This window comes from Lampetra fluviatilis, chromosome 20 (genome assembly GCF_964198595.1).
Source record: "Lampetra fluviatilis chromosome 20, kcLamFluv1.1, whole genome shotgun sequence".
Lineage (NCBI taxonomy): Eukaryota > Metazoa > Chordata > Hyperoartia > Petromyzontiformes > Petromyzontidae > Lampetra > Lampetra fluviatilis.
In genome coordinates, this window is record NC_136294.1 from 6,797,517 (window position 1) to 6,810,073 (window position 12,557).

The 12,557-nt window shown below is 42.4% G+C and overlaps 1 protein-coding gene across 1 annotated transcript in view; it reads right to left on the bottom strand.

The window, feature by feature from the left end:
* The window catches only part of LOC144937914 (chloride intracellular channel protein 5-like), a 39,425-nt gene that overhangs the window by 9,461 nt on the left and 17,407 nt on the right, over nt 1–12,557 (bottom strand). The window lies entirely within an intron of this gene.

The following is a 12,557-nucleotide window of genomic DNA, read 5'->3' on the forward strand; positions in this document are numbered from 1 at the left end:
AAGTGTCTGTTCTTGCATGGAATTGTTGCACCTTAATCTGAACATTGCATTGAACTGCCGAGTAGGGAACCATTACACCCCTGGTTTTCATTACGAATATATCTTACCTTTGAATAATTTAGCCATTTGAAAAAAAACAAATGCAACACAATATTTTTTAAAATCCCCTTGGGTCTTGTACTAAAACAACACAACTACTCTATATCATGCAAGGAATACACATTGCACCATGGGAATTGCTCCCTTATTGTAAGTCCCTTTTATAAATGTTTGATGCCACGTGTAATGCGTTTTTCCAGCCATTTGTGCCCCTTGCGTGCCATAAAAATGACGCACATATGCGCTATTTGGCGGCTTGTTTAATAAATAATCAAAAGCTTTCGCGAGATGTGATTAATGGATGAGCACATTTCATATGGTGTACAGTGTTGCATTTTCAATTACAAGATGCCAAGGGCAGCATTTTAACCCTTCGAGGCAGTAATCCCGACGAGGACACTGAGCGGCTGATTCAGGACCTTGTGAACAATTTCATTTTCACTCTACGGAGCTTTTAGTCACGACGGATTATCTGTGTCATCTCCACGGGGCATTGCAACTGCGAAGTACCGTGCGATGCCAACACGTTTGCCCGGTTTATTCTTTTTTTCATAGATGCTCTCCTCTAAACTAAAAGCTGTTTGTTTTTGATGTTTTTTGTTTGCTGTTGTTGTGCTGGCAAGTAAAACAAAAGATGTATAATATAAAATTCTACATTCATTGTTAAAACTAATGGCATCACAAAAACACGTCGTTTTGTTTGTTTTTGCAATGGCAGTAGTTTTGAAAAATGAGTATACAGTGCTTCATGTAATTGCCAATCATAATATATTAATCACGTACAAATGCCACATTACTGCTGCAGTATTCAGAAATATATCTGTTATAACTACATCTTGCATCTGCTGAAAACATTCCCATTTAGAATGTTGCAAATAATATGTGTGATGACAGCAAGTACGCAATCAGCTAAGTGACCAATTTGGAGCAAGCACGTGCAGCATTTGGTCTGACGGAGCGTGGCCGCTAATGCACATCCGTGGAACATGAATCGTTACATTTCCTCTTATTTGTCCTTTGTTGTCACAAAGCCATTGTGCATGGCTTTGTGACATCGTCAAAAGCTGGTCCATCTAATGCCTATTGTGTGGCTGCTGCATCATCTGCTAGACTGGGTGGGTGGGGGGGCATTATAAAGGATAATGCAGAGGATACTGTCCCCGGCTTTTGAAACCCATGGCTATCAAAGTATTGCCTTAAAGGTAAAATGTAGATAATGTTAAATGACAATCATGAATCCATCCATACGCTAGAATGTGCCGCACCATGAGAGGGTCGTTGTGAGAAAGGGTGGGCACTATACTGCCCTTACTGTATTTGTGGCGCAACTTGTTGTGTAAGCGGCTTCAACGTTATTCACAAACACATTTTTGGGGTTTTATATAAAAAAAAATGTGCCCAGCCAAGAAACAGGGGCATATTCTTGAAAACAGCCCAATACTCATTATCCATTATAAAATCCTGGCGTTCCGTTTGTCCGTCAACTGCATTGAAAGAGCCTTTCAGAAAGCCTGAAACAAAAAAAGTTATAGAAAGTGGACCCCACCCCCTCCCCCCGAGATGTGGGGGTTAAAAGTTTATCCAACAGGTTTACAAAAATTGTCGACCCCCCCAAATTCGTTCTTAATTCCCCGCAAAAAAGACATTTCTTGTACCACAAGAAATATATGCCTACACACCCTACATACAATAGAGTCAGTAGTACCTGGCATCAGTGGGGGCGACGGGCGAGGCGCGATGTGCCAAAATTCTAGTGCACTGAAATTGACCGAACGCATTAAAAATTCCCTTTTCGGTAAAGAGTACAGGATAATACATTACTGTCCTATAGCTGCCTATCTTCACTTTAATAAAACATGAGATTAAATAAACAGATAGCAATATGCATTGCATGTTATGCTACACACCAAGACCCCCAGTATATCATTTAAAATGTAAATGTTGTGGCTTGGCTCTCCAACACACCGGTGTGCTGTACTAGTGACGAATTGGCACGTTCTGTTTACGTGACGACCCTTACTAGTTGGCTGTGTCAGGTGGTGGCGGGTTTTAACGACACATTTATAGATTTACGCGATCTAACCCAAACAAAAAAACCTCTATTATGGATTTAAAAGGCTGTTGGGGCAAGTGCTGTTAGCGAGCACCTATGCAGGCCGGGACGACACACAATGGGGATGTTTGCCACGGAACCACCCCTAGCCGCCTCACCTACCCCCCCCCCGTGTTAACGTTGAACCCACTGCACCACAGACTCACTCACTATGAGGCTGAGTCTACCTAGGGGGAGGCCCATGAGCAATTCAAATATTCCCCACTGTACATTGGTCGTAAGTGGGAATTGAACTTGGGGTATTCGGGTCCATAGCGCAGTGCGCTAAGCGCTACACTCATACTTGCAGCTCTCAGACATACAATGTGTCCATATATAAGTCGTTTAATCCACCCCTTTATTGTAACAAATGCAACTTTGTATGTTTAAATTATGCATTTTTCACTCTTAGTTTGATCTCGATGTAGTTGTAGTGCTTGTTATTTGATCATCTGTGGATATTCAAATTCTCTCCCCTCTTACCTCACTCTAGGCTGCTTCACATGCCCTCCTCACCACCGATCAAGGCCGTTTGTTGAATCCCCGAGTCAGCCTTCACCCTGTGGGACGTTGCTTCTTCCCATCTGGTACCTCCAGCTCTGGAACTCCCTCCCGCTGACCATCTGCACTGCTGCCTTTCTGCCCGTGTTTCTAAGTCCAGTCTCAAGACCGTCACTTTCTCCTGTTCCCACGACTCTCTCTTGTCGCACAAAAGTAGAGTAAGTGAAGTTACTTGACCGCCGGTTAACTGTGTTTTAGTTAAAAAAATTAAGGAAAATGTAACCACATTTTCTGATTATAATGTGGCTTTGAAATATACACACGATTTCATTTGCCCAACACATGGCCTTTACTTAGTTTTGTCTTATATTATAGCTTGTATAAACAGTGCTTCAACTTTGTCCGTGGCCCATTCACCCCCTAGAATCTGCCCGATCTCATCAGATCTCAGAAGCCAAGCAAGGGTTTGTGCACCTACAGTATTTGTGTGGATCACCACTGGCGTTTGGCAAGTTTTGTTGGCATGGCATAGGGCTGTGGGGTGGCAAGGGGGTGGCAGGCGTTTAGTTGCACCCCTTTGTGGCTTCTTCCTCACGAAATCAAAACACTCATTCGTCGTATTCGACAAACATTCCAATGCAGGAGGACGCTCGTGAAAGGCAGCCTTGAGTCTTTGCCAGATAAACAATTGTCATTATGAAAATAACTGTTTTATTTTTCTGAACTAACCTCATAGCATAAAGCGTAGCTAGTTAGAGGCTACTTTCTAACCCACGTTCCGCTAAAACGAGTCACCCCTGAATTTAAGAACCACTCCCACTTGCTGCTTGTTGACTTCTTGAAATAAAACGAAGTGAAACGTTTGATCCTTGACCTTTATATATTGCACCCCTTTCAGAATCAGAGGTCAAGTAAGTTGAAGCATGCAGCACACGTGATGCGAGAGTTCTATTGTAATCACGTCTGTGGCCGTGGCAACAAATGTGCACGCATTATTTGTCATAATAACGACGGCGTTGTAAATTGTGGTTTTACATGGCACCACGAGATGGAGTTTTTTGTGCTGCCGAGACGTGAAAACTACAAAGTATTGGGCGCACTTGGCGTCAGCTGTGCGACTGTCGGGCATCAGAGTGTGACTCAAGAACGCTTTGAAGGGCTCTAGTGAGCCACACCCAGAGTGACAGCCTCTGTTACCAGGGCCAACAGCTCAGTTTAGCCCACGAACCAAGGGTGATTGGTCAGTACCACCTGGCGTGGCGATTGTTGCTCATACCCACCATCAGCAGTATCCACCCAATGTGGGCAGAGAGTGTGTCAAAAATATACCACCTGCTTTATGGACACACTTCCTATATATTTTCATATTCCACGGATGTTTAATGTTTTTTTTATTTCCCCTAAACATTATGCTCTATATATTAAATAAAAAAGAATGTACTGCTATACCGATGAAAAAGACTAGAAACTATTTTTATTTTACCAAGTAAGGGTCTTTTTAAGTAGCAACCTGGCCAAAAATGATAGCTTTAATTATGTGGCTTATCATGGACATTTATAGCAGCCGAACACTCTTCTGAAACAACATATTTCTCACGAAAAGCTACCACAGTGGCCTTGCAATCGAACAAACACGTGATCGAGAGATAGCATTTTTCCAGAAAAAAATCCTTAGCATGTGCCACCGTTGGTGGTACCAATAGTCCCATTTTTGGGCAAATGGTTTTGAAGCGCCAATGTGAGAAGTGCGCGTGTGGCGGGGTCGGTTGTGCAACCGCACACGCTTGGACACTATCTCAGAGCTGCGGCGAGGGCCTGCCCCGTGCCGGCGAGCCATCTGCCTATCTTCACCCTAAGCGCCAACTTCTCCTGTTGCTCTTGCTCATGAATGGGTAAAGGTGCAGCCCTGAAATTGCTCGCTCACGGCACTGCTGGCCAAAGGGCCTTCACTAGAGGGAGTTCTGGAGCACCCCTTTAATTTTGGCTCCTGATCTGTACTAAGCGCAAGACTACTGTTCAACACGTGACCAATATTATTCGATAGAGGTTTTTTTGGGGGGTTAGATCACGTCAATATAAATGTCTCGTTAAAGCCGCCACCCGACACAGCAGATTCGTAAGGTTTGTCACGTAAACAGAACATGCCAATTAGTTACGAGTTCGGCACACTAGTTAGTGTGTTAGAGTGTGAACAGAACTACTGCTCACAGGGCTTATATATGATGGAAACTAAGAGATGCCAGTGGTGTGGTTAATACGATTTCTATTTTTAGCCTTGTTTTTACAGTTTTTACAGTTTCACAGGCCCATTAACTTAACTTTGCTGTATAAATTTGAATATGAATTGCACACGTAGTAAATAATTGTTATCACCATAATTTGCATAAAAATGTCAAAGGCAAAATTAATTAATGAAAGTGACTTTACCGAAAGACCCAAAGAGTATAATAAACCTATTTTTAATTAAAGAATCAATTCATCATTAAGTACCAAGTGGTTCATTAATGTAAAGTTTGCGGCATGCCCACTGACACTAACTGAAGTGTTGATACTACCAAAGTGGAATAAGCTGTTGTTCAGCACTGCATATAATGTTCATTTCCCGTAAATATCAAGAGGCGTTTTAGTCATTAGTCATCCATTCACATTTTTTCACGAGGAAATAATAGTAATTTTCAAACCTTCTACTAATCCACTGCTGGATAAAGGGCTCCCTCCACATGCCGTATCAGTAATGGGGTTATATGATCATACTTCCCTCGGCTGACCAGTGCGGATTGGTCAAGTGGGATCCCAAAACCGCTTTAGACATCACTTGCCAATGATGTTAGCCGTGGCTGCGAATCAAAAACTCGGCACGCCGGGTTCATAGTGCAGCACGCGGATTGCTGCGCCAATAAGAAAATGACAAAACTACGAAACTTGAATATCTGTACGTACAGTATATGAATCTCTGTATGTATTTGAGGCTCTGTGATGGAGTTAATTGTCAGGCCAATGTCCCCACACCGGTTGTACTGGATTCCAATGAAGTGAACGTCGACATCAAAAGTGCTGCCCAAGGTAATTGGCCAATCGGTAGACGTCTTAGCCACCTGGCAATGTTCCGAGTCCACAAGGTTTGATCCTCAGCTTATCCACCACAATAGGACACTTATGTAAAGTATTCATACAATATATATTTTTTTACATGATTCAGCATTTCTTCTCATTATAGCTACAACTTTTTAGTCACCAAATAACTTGTGATATTACATGTAGATACTGTATTATTAGGAAATAGTGTTGCTTCTTGATCATGATTTGTTATGACTTATGATAACTCGTGATTGCTTTCCTACTTACATGGCCCATGATGGTAACATGTTAACTACCTCGCCTGATGTACAGGAGGTCGTGGGTTCGTTCCCGACCCTGATGCCTGCTGTATATTTGGATTTTTCACCGGGTCCTCCGGTTTTTCCCTCCGCATTTCGAAAAAATGCGATAAGCCACTTCATTGAGCTTTCATTTTTGTCCGGGTCGCTACTGAAAAAGAGCTGCTATAGCTCGATGGGCTTTCATTGGTAATATAAAAAGAGTCAATCGTAGTAAGAAACTCTGTAGCCTATGGGAGGGGCAGGGGATAGGCAGGGGCTGGGCAAGGCAGGGCAGGGCCACATTGTTTCTCCCTTAGTTTATTTCAGCATTGATTTACGTCAGAGAAGCCAAAGTTGCTTTATCGATGATAGCTGGTTACTCACAGGGTTCAGAATAGCCACGTTTTAAAATGTCGGAGTCGCCTTAGTGATGGAAGGGTGTGGTGGCGTTTGGATTAAGTATGTGGCATATTGTGTCTAAATTTGGAACGTACCGGACACATCCAATTAAAAAGTCACTGGCCTCTTTATGTATGTATGTGTGAGTCAATATGTGTGTGTAGCTCTATGTGTGTGTGTCAGTCGATTTGTGTGTGTAACTACATGTGTGTGTCTGCCTTTTTCGCCCGGGCAACACCGGGTATTCACCGCTAGTGAGAAATAAAGTACAAGTTGGTAGTTTTTTTCTAAATGATCCCTGGCTGTGATGGAGGGAAATAGATGAGGAGAGAATAGCAAAGGAAGGGGGGAAATAAGCCATAGAAGCTGATAGAAGGTTACATTTCGATTTGAAGCTTTCGTGACTGCAGGGATTCATCTTATTGGTTCTTTCGGTAAAGTCACGTAGAATGGAAATAATAAAATAATAAAAATAAAACATTAAATTATATATAATATACTTCTTTTATTATGTTTTATTTTGCAGGGATTCATCTTCTTGGTTCTTTCGGTAAAGTCACGTAGAATGGGAAAAAAATATATATATTTAATATATTTATTTTATTATTAGAATGGAAATTTAAAAGAAAGCATGATAAAAAAAATATATAATATATTTATTTTATTATGTTTTATTATTTTATTATTTCCATTCTACGTGACTTTACTGAAAGAACCAAGAAGATGAATCCCTGCAAAATAAAACATAATAAAAGAAGTATATTATATATAATTTAATATGTTTTATTTTTATTATTTTATTATTTCCATTCTACGTGACTTTACCGAAAGAACCATGAAGAAGAAGGTTACATCTCATCAACAGTGGTATCCAGACAGCGTCCGCGGCTGAAAAACACATTTTACTTATCAAGTAGGGAAATTTGGCAAAATCAGAAATCCTGTTAGACTCCACTTAAGTATTAGCAGACACCATGATTAATTTCACCGTTCGCTTTGAACATAATTGTGATGTCTTCAACGGGGAGCGGAACGTTAGTTAACATGTCATGAAAATATTTAACAGACCTTCAGGGAACCAGATGCAATTGCCCCTTGCGAACAGCGCAGTTTTTTTGTTTGTTGGGGAACTTTTTCAATGACAGGGCACGCTTTTTTGAGTCCATTTCTTCTCCTCCTCGCATAGCCTACAACAACCAGGGCTATAATTGTCTCCGTAATAGAAGGGAGGTGGAGGCAAAACTCACGTGAAATGACAAGCCTGTCTGAGACTTAAAAGGAGCCTTCTGCCGTAACATCCCTCTTTCCCTGGATGCAATTAAGATACTGAGCTTGGGGGCTTCTTTCACGGCAATTTAACCATCACTGCCCTCCGCTCCTGTTTGATCGTGAAGTTCATCCTCTGTCTGGTTTATTATCCTTGCACGTGAGCGCGTCGTTGATGGCCTTTGCCCAAATGTGTACAACGACTACAACAGAAAGCAGTTGAGGTGGGGTGCGCGTGATCGAGTCTCATCTGGTCGCGGGCACGAACGCTGCGATGCACCTACGTACGATGCACGTACGTTCGTGTACATGCTGTGCGCTGAACTTCTTTGGTGCCTAAATTTCGATTTAAAGCTTTCGTGACTGCAGGGATTCATCTTCTTGGTTCTTTCGGTAAAGTCACGTAGAAGGGAAGTAATACAATAATAAAAATAAAACGTAATAAAATAATATAATAAAATAAAATAATATAATAAAGTAATATAATAAAATAATTTTATTTTATGTTTTATTTTTATTATTTTATTACTTCCCTTCTACGTGACTTTACCGAAAGAACCAAGAAGATTCTTTGGTGCCGTAACGTGGCCAACCTGAGTGAAACACCGGCGACCCGCGATGTCCCGCGGGTTGGCGCTTTGCGAGCTCGGCAGCCCCGTTTGCACTGAAATCCGAGATACGTGGCCATTCCAGTGTGTGTGTGTGCGCGCGCAGTCCGTGTGTTTGAATTACAATTTGTTTAGACATTGGAGCAGCCTGTACAATATCAACATGAATTGTTTCCATTCAGCCGCTCCGCATTGGGTTACTTCTGTCCGTAGGCGAAGTTTGACTTCTGTATTTGGAGGATCTGTGCAAGGGTTCGCTTTGTCGCTCGCATAAGGAATCGCGGTTGCATATAATTGAGTTATTTTTTTCATCTTATTTGTAAACTACTGAATTTAGTTTATGAAGGTGTCCATAATAGAACATAAATGTGTCGTTAAACCCGCCACCACCGACACAGTCAATTAGTAAAGGTTTGTCACATAAACACAACGTGGCAATTCGCTACTAGGACAGCACGCGCCGGTTCTGTTGGAGAGTAAAACCCAGAACGTTTACAATTCGAGTCTGACGTTTCGGCAGTAATTACAACGAGCATCATCAGGCGCACACAGCAGCGTGTTAAAGGTGTCCAGTTTGGGCGAGGCGTCCCCCCCTCCCCCTTACCCCCCGTGCCCCCCTTACCCCCCCTCCCGGGTCCCCCCGCCCATGCTCCCCTCCGCCCATGCCCCCCCCGCTCACGCTCCCCCCCCCGCAAATGCCCCCCCACCGCCACATGCCCCCCCCCCCAGCTCACGCTCCCCCCCGCCCATGCTTCTGTCTCAGTCTTTGCGCCGTTTCGTTAAAAGCCGCGGATACATTTGGAACGTCACTTGCCGGGTAGGCAATACTGTGGGACAACACCTCGCCAATGTACATAACACAATGAGTAATCGCTGCACGTGCTGCTGCACCCCCACCCAACATCACATTGCTCCCCCGATGTTGTGCCACTCGCACGAGGGGGACGAACGTGCAAAGCCAGTTTTTTTTTTGCTCAGCCACGCTGCGGTTTCGCAGTGGGCAGGACGCAAATGTTGTTCGCGGTCTATTTTTGTACATGCCGTTTATAATTTAGGAAATATATTTTTTGTAACAAATCATATATACATATTTTTTTGTTGCCATGTTTAACTTCTGGTTCACGCTCGTAACGGATAATGTACCATATTAAAATGCCAATGTGATTATGACCTTTATCATACTTTTTACGAATGAAAAATAAAACAAATAATTCTGATGTTTAAAGTCCCTCGAATGTTTACACTGATCGTTGATCGCGCGTTTGCATGCTTTTGCATGATAAAGTCTCAAAAGAATGCTAATCCATTCTAAACAGCAGAATTAAGTTAAAATTAATGTAAGTATGTTATGTGGTGAATGCACGTATCAACATGCTTTCGTTGCCAGAATTGCCTATTGAGGTATAACCAATGTATCACATATTTGACAGATATAATCGAGGCATTTAATGAGGGTAGTGGTGATACAGTGGTTTGGATTCCCAGCCAAGGCTAACTAACATCAGTGGCGAGCGATATATGAACTCCGCCTGCACACCCCAACATTTCACAACCAGCATTGACCAGTGTGGTGAAGTATGGTCAAAACGACTCCCAGGAGGCGTTCATCCAGCATTGGATGAACAAGGGGTTCCATAGTACGTTTCATTATCATCTTATACTATTAACAAAAATTATATCCATGCCTCGAGTTTCCCGGCTGGTTGACGGGCGGACTTGCTATCCACCGAATAAACCTCGGAGGGATTGAGGAACCAAACTCTCCCCCAACAACAACGGGCCAGTTGTCAGAGCCCCCGGCAAAGTAAATATGAAGCCCCGAATCTGGAATAAAAGACGCTACTTTCTCAACCACCTCAACTCAAATTCACCCAATTCTTTCTGCACCAAGGTAAACACGAGTGGTATGTCCACGAACGGGAGCCGATATCGCCGCTTGCATCGCCGTTATTGATCGTTCCGAGTGGCACGCCTGTCATGCTCAGGCTGCAATCTACACGAGTGTTTATTGAGCCAGACCTCGGCACAGCTGTGTATATTCTCACGTGCTTACGAAGAAAGGACATCGCCCGAAACGTCGCCTATCACATGTTTCCATTGTAAGGTGACATTGTCGCTGACGAATGTGTTGATTTTGTTATTTGGTTCTTTCGGTTAAGTCACGTCTAAAGATAAAATAATAAAATAAATTAAATTAAATAATAGAATACGACGTTTCGATTGCAACACAAGCAATCATCATCAGGTATAATGAAATAGCGACATACAATCTAACCAGAAAACTATAGACAGACATATTAGCAGACAGATATCACCAAGATACATAGCGGGAGCAACACAGGTAACAGAGAGGGGTGATCGTCTCTGTGGGGTGGCCTTAAATAGACAGGGGGGGGGGTTAGAGAAAAAATTTGCATATCAATGAGTGGTCAACAGACGTGGTGCTGCACGGCAAGTAAGCCTGAAAATCAGCCGTGCAGCACCATGTCTGTTGACCACTCATTGATATGCAAATTTTTTCTCTAACCCCCCTTCCTTCTCTCTGCCTCCGCCCCCCCCTGTCTATTTAAGGCCACCCCACAGAGACGATCACCCCTCTCTGTTACCTGTGTTGCTCCCGCTATGTATCTTGGTGATATCTGTCTGCTAATATGTCTGTCTATAGTTTTCTGGTTAGATTTTATGTCGCTATTTCATTATACCTGATGATGATTGCTTGTGTTGCAATCGAAACGTCGTATTCTATTATATAATTTAATTTATTATTTTATCTTTAGACGTGACTTAACCGAAAGAACCAAATAATAATTCCTGCAGTCACGAAAGTTCTAAAATTAAGATTGCTGATTTTGTGTTGTTGTTGTTGTTGTTGTTAATTGTGCGTGGTTGCACCACACTTCCAATGCAGCGGCATCGCCAAATCATTCGCACTGCAACAGGGGGTGATTCCTTCATGCTTTAATCGATACCCCAGTGCTCTCTAATGACCATCCATTTCCTCAACGGGTCGTCGAACAGAGTGAAAGCGACGGGTCCGTATCTCACATAGCTGTAGGAAGCAGAGCGTTACGAGATTTAATTGGTGGATTGAGATTGGTGAGTAACACACGTGCAGAAGCTTTCAATTGAGGTGTTGTTTTCTCCAGTTTCTATCTACAAATGCATCGCACTGTGTGTGTCTGTTGTCAGGTAGTGGCTGTTTGAGGAATGTTGTGAGGTTTTCGTTTGACTGCAATAACAGATGGGCTACTCTACACCCCAACAGTAACTCTGTTGCGATTGGCTGCTGTCGGCCATAGCCACCAGAGCTAGCCAGGTAACTGGCTAAACGGAATTGTCCGTGTAACAAATGAACATTGACTTGAATTGAAACGGTGGAAGAAGCAGTTTTAAAGACAACAGATAGCGCCACTATATTTCGATTTAAAGCTTTCGTGACTGCAGGGATTCATCTTCTTGGTTCTTTCGGTAAAGTCACGTAGAAGGGAAGTAATAAGGTGGAAGTAACAAATGCAGAAGGCTGGCATGGTGCGTTTAAGAGTTATCTAAATTTGCCATTTGTGCGCCTATTAATGTGATTCTTTCACCAGAATATTTTTTTTAAATCATGGAGAATAGAAAGAAAAACATCACAATAAACATTGTCTCGTGCTCCGATTACAAGATTGTGATAAGAGTCGTCGCCTTAAACGAAACTTTGTCAAAACGATGTTTTATTTTACCAGGTAAGGCCCACTGAGCTATGTAGATTTTTTTCGAAAGTGATCTGGCCACAAATGATAGCTCAACGAAGTGGCTTATTACGTGTAAATTTGTAGCACCCAAATACTCGTATATTCCATCACAGTGCAACGGGTTCTATAGCTAGTCATTGTAAGGAATACATTTTACAGTGCTTTGTCAATCTACTGCTGGATATTACCATCGTTCATCATTAGACATGTTCTATCCACTGTTGATCTTTGGGTGGTGGCTTCCAATGTTGTGTTAACTCAAAAGCATTTAACTTGCAGGCAGTGTAAAAACAAATATACTGCAGAATAGTGTGCGTGCTAAATGCAGTGAACAAGGCTATTGCCTTTAGCAAGTAGACACGTGTATGTATGTTTGTTTATGTAAGACGTGTTTGCATGTTTAAACTGTTTGTATGCGTGCACTATTACGTGTCTACACCATAGACACCGTCGCAAATGAGATTCTCCATCTCAAGGGTGGTTTCACAGGTGACCTTTA